This window comes from Mus caroli, chromosome 2, assembly GCF_900094665.2.
Source record: "Mus caroli chromosome 2, CAROLI_EIJ_v1.1, whole genome shotgun sequence".
Lineage (NCBI taxonomy): Eukaryota > Metazoa > Chordata > Mammalia > Rodentia > Muridae > Mus > Mus caroli.
The window spans coordinates 119,230,095-119,240,463 of NC_034571.1; the positions used below are offsets into that span (position 1 = coordinate 119,230,095).

The 10,369-nt window shown below is 42.9% G+C and overlaps 1 long non-coding RNA gene across 1 annotated transcript in view; it reads right to left on the reverse strand.

Annotated features, from left to right (window-relative positions):
- LOC110289577 overlaps positions 1 to 6,326 on the reverse strand; it is a 9,640-nt gene extending 3,314 nt beyond the window's left edge. Inside the window, exons 1-3 of the long non-coding RNA XR_003835162.1 lie at positions 6,239 to 6,326; positions 4,619 to 4,788; positions 3,124 to 3,328 (exon numbers count right to left, since the gene is read on the reverse strand). This is a non-coding gene — a long non-coding RNA (uncharacterized LOC110289577). The remainder of the gene's footprint in view (positions 1 to 3,123; positions 3,329 to 4,618; positions 4,789 to 6,238) is intronic.
- Positions 6,327 to 10,369: the final 4,043 nt, after the last annotated feature.

A 10,369-nucleotide genomic window follows, 5' to 3' on the forward strand; every position in this document is an offset into this window, starting at 1 on the left:
TGTGTGTGTGTGTGTGTGGTGTGTGTGTGTGTGTGTGTGTGTGTGTGTGTGTGTGTGTGTGTTTGTTCCCAAACAGCTTTACATGCAAATACTTATTGCGGTGAGTCATTGGTCTGGTTCAAGGTTTCTGCTGCCCAAAAAGGGGATGATCTTGTGAAGTGGCTGAGCATCTGGAGGAGGGATCTGCGCCAGCTCCAGGACACTGCACACCTCTCTGCAATGAATGCTCCTCCGGCTTTCCCCACTAGCTCCCCAGGTATGACCATGGACTACCGTACTTATTGCAGGCAGCCCCAGTCATGCCCCAAACCCCACCTCACCCACCCACCCCCAACAACAGGACTAGCAGCACCAACTACAGCAGCGGCTCATTGCTGTGGGCAGGGTCCACCAGCTTGAGCCTTCCGGCGGCCAAGGATCTGCCCCACTCAGCAACCAAATGTTCTTTGACATACTGAAGCCTCGCTCCCAACCTGTCTCTTGGATTCTAGTTTCATTGCTTTGCTCTAAGTGTGGCTCTGTTCTGACATCTTTCCTTCCAATTTTATGAGACCACGTTTTAAACACATCTTCCCATGAGAGCTGCCGTTTTCAGCTATGTGGGAGAAACTGCAGGTTCTGCAGTCTTCCTCCAAATCCACGCATCCCCTCGGAGCCTCTATGGGTCTCTCAGGCTCATGTGAGCTACTATCGTTGCCATTGACCTCCCAAATCCTGGTTGTTGTTGTTTTTTTTTTTTTTTTAATATAGTAGGTAACCATAAACTAATTTAATAAGGGAAGGAAAGTACTGAAGCACTAAGAATATTCCACCCCTACCCCCCCCCAAAAAAAGGCTGTAGGAGACCAGAATACATCCACCCAAACCATGACTACTTTTAAATGTTATTAGCATATATTAATTATGCATAGTAATAGGCTTCAGTATGACCTTTTCATACAAGTGCCTGGTATATATCAAACACATTCACCCCTTGCCCTCTCTTGACCCCTCCCATTCTCATTAATTCCCTTCCTAACCTAACTCCCTTCTATTTCCATGTCTTTTTTATTTCTAAGATTTTATTTTTATGAGTACACTGTAGCTATCTTCAGTCATACCAGAAGAGGGCATTGTATCCCATTACAGATGGTTGTGAACCACTGTGTGGTTGCTGGGATTTGAACTCAGGACCTCTGGAAGAGCAGCCAGTGCTCTTAACTGCTTAGCCATCTCTGCAGCCCTCCATGTCTTTTTTTTTTTTAATGGCCTGATGAGTTTCTTAATGATGCCTACTGAGCATAAGTGAGGGTTTGTTTACAGGAACTTGAATACGGAGTCAGTGATTCCAGCACCAAAGAAAATCTGCCTCACCCTTACATCATCCATTAACGACCTACAAACCCTCAGAGAGAGGTGGGGTGCCATGACACGCCCCGCAGCCTGACAGGACCCATGCAGGTGATCACAGACTCAGGAAGTTTCAGAATCCCTCATCCGTGCCATGCCTAGAAGTCCACATGATGGACTCCAGCCCTTCCTTATTTCTGCCAGCTCTCACATCCTTTCTGCCCTGTCTGCAACATCCCACAGGCCTTGGAGAGGTAATGCAGATTTTCTATTTACAGCTGAGCCTCCGACAGTCACTGAGTCTCCACCCACTGCCTACTGCCAAAAAGGACCTTCTCAGGCTGGTGAGAAGGTTCAGAAGGTGAGGGCACTTGCGTCAATCCCAACAACCTAAGTTCCACTCCTGGAGTCGAAATGGTGGAAGGCAAGAACCACCTCTCACAGTCGTCTGACCTTCATTCACACTCACAACTTGGCACACCCTGCCCCCCCCCCACATGCACACACACACACAGTAAAATAAATAAATAGAAAGCCATCTTAATATTTTTTTAAAGAAACGTCTCCATCGAAGCTAACCACAGCACTCTCTATGGGCATAAACATGGTCATGAGGACGGCAATTTGATGGGCATATCAGGTTCATTTATCAAAACAGTGGCTTCTCTCATAGAGTCTATGACCTCTACAGCCATGAGCTCTGACCGGATTTAAGTACCAGATCAAGCCTCTGTCCAATCAGCAAGCAGTTGGTTACTTCCTAACAGACTTGCTGCTATGGCCCCTATCATCCCTAACTAGTCAGTACTGTTGCACACAAGACCCACAGTTGTATGCGTCTGTGGGTGGTGGGTTTCCCTCAGCGGCCTGTGTAGCATCTTCTGGCCCTCTGAGAAGCTTTCAAGCTTGCTGCAATTGGCTTTCTCCGTAACCGATAGCCACAACATAATGGTGTTTTCAGCAATAGGATCTCATTCTCTAGTTCTGCGGGGCAACCTACAGCCTCCCCTCATTGCCCGTCTTGTCTTGACAGCCTCAGACAACCTCCCTGACCAACAGCTCCTAGAGTGGTCATTCACATCTGGCACTGGGATTTTCGTTTCATAGCCGATGGCTTCTGGGAGCAGTTTTATCCCTATGCACAGGGCACCACCCTTGAAAGTGTTGTGAATCAGTTTATCAAGTATCAGGTTTCCTGATGGCTTTTTCACACATTGTTATGGCTGACCCTCCCCATCACTGCCTCTCTTCCATTTTCTTGCCCCTCTCCCGACTTAGACTTTTCCACCCCCAGTATTTTTTCACCAACATGTGCTTATGTTCTACAACCCCTGTTTAAAGAGCCCTCTCTCTCTCTCTCTCTCTCTCTCACACACACACACACACACACACACACAGTCTTTTTCTAGTGTCTTTTCTCTCTCTCTCTCTCTCTCTCTCTCTCTCTCTCTCTCTCTCTCTGTCTCTCTGTCTCTCTGTCTCTCTCTCTCACACACACACACAGTCTTTTCTAGTGTCTTTTCTCATACACACAGAGAGAGAGTCTTTTTCTAGTGTCTTCTCTCTCTCTCTCTCTCTCTCACACACACACACACACACACTCATACACGGCCTTTTTCTAGTTTCTTGTCTGTACACACACTCCTTCCCACACAACGCACATGTGTGAAAACTAGAAGCTAGGGATCGTGTGTAAGAGAGAACATGTGGGCTCTGTCTCTCTGAAGCTGCTTCCTCTCTTAAAATACTTTCCAGTTCCATCCACTTAGCCTGCTAGTTTCATAGCTGCCTTACCTTTATAGCTGAATAAAATCCCATTGTGGATATGGACTACGTTTTCACTGTGTATGGGCATCTACGCTGCTTCCATTTCCTTGTGGTTTGTGAATAGTGCAGCAGTAACCGTAAATAAATAGTATCTCTGTAGGATGTGGAGTTCCTTGGGTATGTTCATGGGGGCAGAACAGCTGAGTCACATAGGAGTTTTATTTTCAGCATTCTGGGGGGAAAAAAAAAAAAAGAAAAACCTCCATAAAGATCTCCATAGTGGATGCACCAATTTATGCTCCTGCCAAGAGTGGATGAGGGTTCTGCGTCTCCCATATTCGCGCCAGCATTATGGCCATTTGTTTACTTGGTGATCTGTCCTAACTCCAGTGAGACAGAGCCTCAAAGTACTTTTAGCTTGCATTCCCCTGGTGGTTAAAGATATCGAAAACTTCCAGATGTGTATGGGAGCTGTTGTTTCTCCATTGGGAATTTTCCATCAAGTTCTTTTAATCCAGTTTTTTAAATCAGACTTCTTGTTTTCTCGGTATTTAGGCTTCTTATGCGTATTCTGAATAATCACCACATCTTACATAGATAACTGGTGAATACTCTCTCCTTCCGTGGGCTGCCTCTGCCATTGCTTCTGCCTCCTTTGCTGAGTATAAGCTGTTTCCATGGGAACCATTTGTTGAGTGCAAAGCCCCCTGCAGGTGCTCCTTGCCTCTGCCTAGGTCTTGAATCATTTTCCTTGGCATCTCCTACAGCAGTTTCAGAATGTAAGGCTTTAGGTTTAAGACATTTGATCTATCAGGGTGAGAGATGTGGATCTAGTTTCAATCTTATACACGAAGCTATCCATTTGACCAGCAGCATTTGTTAAAGACTCTGTCTCGTTTCCAGTGTGGTTTGTTTATTGTGGTGGTTATTGTTGTTGCTGTTGTTGTTTTCTTTTTCTTTTGGTTTTGGGGTTTGGTTTTGGTTTTGCTTATTTGTCAAAAATCATGTGGATTCAGTCCATGGCCTTGAATCTGAGTCCTTTCTCCTGTTCCACTGATCTACATGTCTGGTTTTTGTGCCAGGACCATGCAGTTGTTGCTACAATATGTGGCTCTGTACTTTAAATTGAAATCAAGTATGCTAGTAACTCCAGCAGTATTTGTTTGCTCAAGATTGGTTTGGAAACTCTTGTGTTTCCATATTAATGTTTTATACATTTAATTAAAGTGTAGTTACATCACTTTCTCTCTTGCCTCTTCTCCCTCCAGCTCCTTCCATGTCCCTCTCACTCTCAAATTGATAGCCTTCATTGTTGTCATTATTACAATTATTATAGACATGTGTACATATGCAGAAATGTAAAGTATAACCTGTTGAGTCCATTTGGGAGTTTTGTGAATATGTTTTCATTAGTTAACTGTAATTCTCTGTCTAGGGATGAGACCCTGTGTGATTTTCCCCACTCTGTGTTAGCATGTCTATTAATGTTATCATGGTGTAGGTCTTGTTTATGCAGCCATACCTGAAAAGAGTCTTTCAGCAGACTCCCTGATGTTCCAGCTCTTTCAATCTTTCAGATCTCCTCTGCTATGTCCCCTGAGTCAAAGATGCAGGTGCCATGCTGCAGATGTATCCGTGTGGCCCCCACCAACCGCTGATCTCTGCCTTATGTCCAGTTGTGGTTTCCACTCGCTGTAAAGAGAAGCTTATTTGATAATCGTGGTAGCTACCCTTATCTGTGGTGTAAGGATATACACGGGTATAAGGATAAGACGGAGCATATCGTAAGGAATCATTCTGGTCTAGCCAAGTGGAGGTAGTAGATTCTTTTATAAGATCCATGTCCTATCTAGCCCTGGGAAGTTAGCTAGGCGTCAGGTAATAAGACTGGTTTCCCTCCCTGTGAGGGACCCTACGTCCAATTAGACAGCTGTTGGCAACCACGCGTAAGGAGCTGAGGAAGTCTCAGGTGAATGCATAAGGAACATATGAAGTCCTACGTAAGTATGTATTATTGAAAGGACCAATGCCTCAGACTCAAGGGAACTAACTGGCGAAGGCTTCTCCATATGCAAATGTTGAGAGCATGTCCAGAAAGCATGGATTACAACTTCTTCCTCCCAGATGTTTACAGCCTGAGCCTGCTCACCCATCGAAGCCTCCTCTGGAGACTAGCTGCCCCTCCCCGTGAGCTAGCTGTACATAGTAAACCACAGCACACTCGGGTGCTGGTTGTTTGTAGTTGGTGCCGTTCCATCCGAGTGATCACAGTCCACCTGACCCCAGCTTTCCTGTACGTGTGTCTGTCCTTTCTTTGGTCTCTGGTCACCCCAATCAAGTTTCCAGGACCAAGCTGTGCAGGACTCAGCAGCCACCAACATGTGAGTGCCACCTATTGCACTTGTCATGCTGGGCTGGCCATTGTCGTGGCTCATAGGTGTCACCAATGTTGAGCAGGACAATTAATTGCTTCCCTCCCTTGGTAATGTTACAGTATTCTCTGCTACCATGGAAGCTAGACTGCAGAAGCGAATCTTTCAAGTTAAATCCAGCTCCTGGGTCCTTGTCTTAAGTGTGAGGTGTCTTCAGCAACAGGCGCTCACCTTCAACTTTGGAGAGGCGGCAGGGGCAACAGCAATGGTCTGCACTGTTTGGAGAGTCACTTGGGCTACTCTGACCAACTATTTGAGGGAGGTTTCTCATGCCTGGTTCTGGGATTTCTGTTAGTCTGTGGTTCTTGTGGGAAGGATTACCAACCCAAGTGGCATGACTTCCTTTAAGAGAGAGAGAGAGACAGACAGACACACACACACACACACACACACACTATATCTTAGACATGTATGTACAGACATACACTTGTATTATTGTGAAGATCAGTATGGAGAATCCTCAAAAACTAAAAATAAATCTACCATAAGATCCAGCTGAGTAACTCCTTAGCATATGCTCAAAACTCAGCACTCACTCAGTCATGTCCACTGCTGCTCTGTTCATGGTCGCTAAGAAATGGCAGTAGCCTAATGGAATGGTATTAAACTCTAAAGAAAAACAACATTTGCAGGTAAATGGATGAACTTAGAAAATGTTATACCAAGCGAGGTAACACAGACCCATAAAGACAGACATTGCATGTTCTTACTTGTCAGCAGCCACTAGCTCTAGGTCCTCAGATGTGACTATACAATATGGAGAACCACAGGAACCAGGAAAGTATAAAGGGATTGCAGCGAGCAGTGGGACGGGAATGGCAGAGTTCAGGTGATGTGAAGGGTAAACAGAAAAACAAGGGTGGGGGGAGGAATTTCAACTAGGGAATGGGGACAGAGGTCACCAAAGAAGGAGAAGGGCAAAGAACACTCAGGTTAATAAAGCCTCAAGGAGCCTTATTGTATTATGTTTACCTAAAATTAATATAGGACCATTGCTTAAGATGACTTTCTCGAAAAAGATTATTTATTCAAGAATGTGAAGAATGTCACTGAACTTTTGATAGGCATTACGTGGAATCTCAAGGTTGCTTTTGGTAGGCTGACTATGATATTAATTCTTCCAGTCGACAAGCACAGGAAGTCTTTCCACCATCCACTGTTCACTGTAATTTCTTTCTTCAATGTCCTGAAGTTCTTGTAAAAACACCTTTCCTGCCCTTGGTTGGGGTTATTTAAGGGTGGCTTGGTTTGACTTTTGTTTGTTTGTTTGTTTGTTTGTTTGTTTGTTTGTTTTTGCTTTGGGGTTTTTTTTGTGATCTTGCTATATTGTGACTTTGTTTTTTAGGTCCTTATGAATAATTTTTATAATTTCTTTCTCAGTATGTTTATCACTGATATATAAAATGTGTGTTGATCCTTGTAAGATGATTGTGTATCCTGCCTCTTTGCTGAAAATGTTTATTAGTCCCATGAGTTTTCTAGTAGAATTTTTTAAGGTCTCTTATGTACAGAATCATCTCATCTACACCTAGCAGTTTTGATTTCTTTCTTTCCTGTTTGTTTTGTTTCTCTTGTCTTGTTGCTCTTGATAAGACTTCAAAGACTAAACTGACTGAGAGTGGAAAAAGTGGACACCTTTGTCTTTGTTCCTGATTTTAGTGGAAAGACTTTGACATTTTCACTGAATGTGGGCAGTAGGTTCATCCTGTACAGCCTTTATTGGGTTGAGATGTGTGCCTTTCAGTCCAGGTTTATTCAGAACCTTTAACATGAAGGGATATTGGATTTTGTCAGAAAACTTTTTCTACTCAGTGCTGGGATTTTGTGTAGCTTGAGCTTGTGCGGTTCTTGTGCCTGATGCCTCAACTACTGTGAATTCATGCGTACTACTGCCCTGCTTTGTACAGAAAGCACTGTTTACTTCCAGTGCTCCCCCACCTCTTACAATCTTCCCTCTTCCTCTTTGGCAATGATCCCTGAGCCTCTTGTTTGCTCCACTTTGACCATTTTTAGGTCCCTGTGTTAATCACAGTTTACTGAAGATGGATGTTTCTCTGGTGCAAGTTGAGAGACATACTCACCTATCAGTATAACACTAAGTCATTAGAAGCTGGTATACTATGTCCATTTAGCAAAGTAATGGTAGTCAGTTCTCCTCCTGAATCTATGACATATCTAGTCACAGGTTTCAACAAGCATGGATGAGCCAGTGTTTCTTTAGAACCATGCATACATGATCCTAAAGAGTGGCATAGCTACATTATATGGTAGGTTAATTTTTAGCTTTTTAGCTGTTGTTTTGTTTTGTTTGGGGGATTTGTTTTTGTTTTGTTTTTGTTTTGTTTTTGTTAGTTTTAGTTGGTTGGTTTTTTGAGACAGGGTTTCTCTGTGTAACCAAGGCTAACCTAGAACTTGATCTGTAGACTGAACTGGCCTTAAATTCACAAAGATCTGCCTGCCTCTGCCTCCCAAGTGCTAGAATTAAAGGTGTCTGCCACCACAGCCAGGCTTATTTTTAGCTTTTTAAGCCACACTTGTTTCCATAATGACTGCACCCATTTGCACTCCCACCAGAATGAAAAAGTGTCCCCTTCCCCCACATGCATCCCAGCATGCTTTATTTATTTATTTATTTATTTATTTATTTATTTATTTATTTATTTTTATTTTGATAATAGCCATCCTGACTGGGTGAAATGAGATTTCAAAGTAGCTTTAAGTTGCATTTATCTCCCTGACAGCTAAGGATGTTAAACATTTTTTAAAATATTTCTCAGCCATTTGTATTTCATCTTTTGAGAACTGTTTAGTTTTGTATCCTTTTTCAAAACTGGGTTGTTTGTCTTCTTGATGTTCAAGCTTTTAAGTTCCTCATATATGTAAATAGTAGCCCTCCATTAAATATATAACTGACAATCGCTTCCCCCACCCCATTCTTTTGCCTACATCTTCATTTGAATGACGGTGTCTTTTTCTATACAGAATATTTTAGTTTCATGTGATCTTACTTATAAATCATTGGTCTTAGGGCCCACACTACTGGGATCCTGTTCAGAGAGTCCTTTTGTGTGTCTGCAAGGTGAAGCATATTCACATGCTGCCTGATTCAGGGTGCATGACTTTTCTTGAGGACCATTTGGAGTTGAGTTTTATGTAGAAGGAGAGAGACTGACCTAATTGGATTCTTCTACATGTAGCTACCCAGTTCAATCAGCGCCATTTGTTGAGGATTCTGTCTTTTCTCCAATGTGTGTTGTTGGCCTCTGTCAGAAACCAAGTAGCTGAATGGGCGTGGCTTATACGTGGGTCTTCAGTTCTCTTCCACTGATCACTGTGTCTATTTTCATGCCAGCATCATGCTGTTTTTATTGTTACAGCTCTGTAACAATATAACTGTAATATAACTTAAAATCAGTAGCTCAGACAACTGTTGAATTTTGTTTGGTTGGTTTGGGTTTGGGGGTTGTTGTTGTTGTTGTTTACAGTTTTACTTTTCTGTCTTTTGTGTTTCCACATCAAGTTAAAGTTTGTTTGTTTGTTTGTTTGTTGTATTTTCCATTTCTGTGAAGAATTGCATTAAAATTCTGATAGGGTCTACAACCTTGATGACAAAAGTGAGGAGCACTGGTAGACATGAAAGGATGGTTGAGGTGGAACCTAATTTCCATCTTCCTAAAAGCTCACTGAAGAGGTGACCCTGCAGAATTTCTGTAACATGGCAGACGTGACATGGGAGTTAAGGAAAGCCCAAAATTGGGCTCTGTATTACATTTCAGTATTAAATTTATACTTCAGAATGGACAGTATGCAGAAAAAATATTTCTTTCTAAAAATGTCTGTATGTATGCTAAGACAAAAACGCGTGTGTTTTTCCACCTTCAAAATGACTTTAATTTCTCCCATCTGTACTTGAAATAGCAGCTTCCTATTACTCAGCAGGCTTGAAGCTCCCAGCTGTGCCCCTGCCTTCTGCACAGTTAGAGGAAGATTAGACATGCACACCACTGGGCTCTATATGTTGGTGTAATACATAATCAATTTTAACATTTATTGTGGCAATATACACATAACATAAAATAACCATTTTAAGTGTACAGGACAGGTATATTTTATTTTACTACTGAAATGTAGTTTACTAAATAATAATTAAAATATACTCTTTGGGAAGGGAGTGGAAGGCTTAACCAAACCCCCCCCCCAAAAAAAAATATTAAAGCTGCTTATCTTATTTTTGAGGCCCAAGATTTATTTTTAAAACGCTCCTGGGCTGAGAAGTACAGAAATCTAAGCACTGACGAAAGCAGTAGATGAAGAGGGGTGGAGTCCAGAGGGACAGAGGCAAGGCGTAGGCTGCAGAAGGATACACATGGTGCTGTGATGGGACCTAGATCAGACTCGTTAGAGGTCTGAAAGAAGCCACTGGAATTAAGTCTGAGTCCACTGCTAAATGTCCACTGCCGGTTATATTTGATTTATAGAGCAGTCTCAATAAATATACGTTAATGAAGTTACCATGAGTAGACCTTCAATGTACTTAGACACTGATAACACTTGGAGAGAGCCAATTAGGAGCCAGTGCCCAGTCAGCTCCTGCAAGGGATATTCTAGACTGCCGGACAAATCTAAACGTTGCTAAAGACATATATAGAAAAGGACTGAAGCCGGTCGTGGTGGCGCACGCCTTTAATCCCAGCACTCGGGAGGCAGAGGCAGGCAGATTTCTGAGTTCGAGGCCAGCCTGGTCTCTACAAAGTGAGTTCCAGGACAGCCAGGACTATACAGAGAAACCCTGTCTCGAAAAGCCAAGGGAAGGGAAGGGAAGGGAAGGGAAGGGAAGGGAA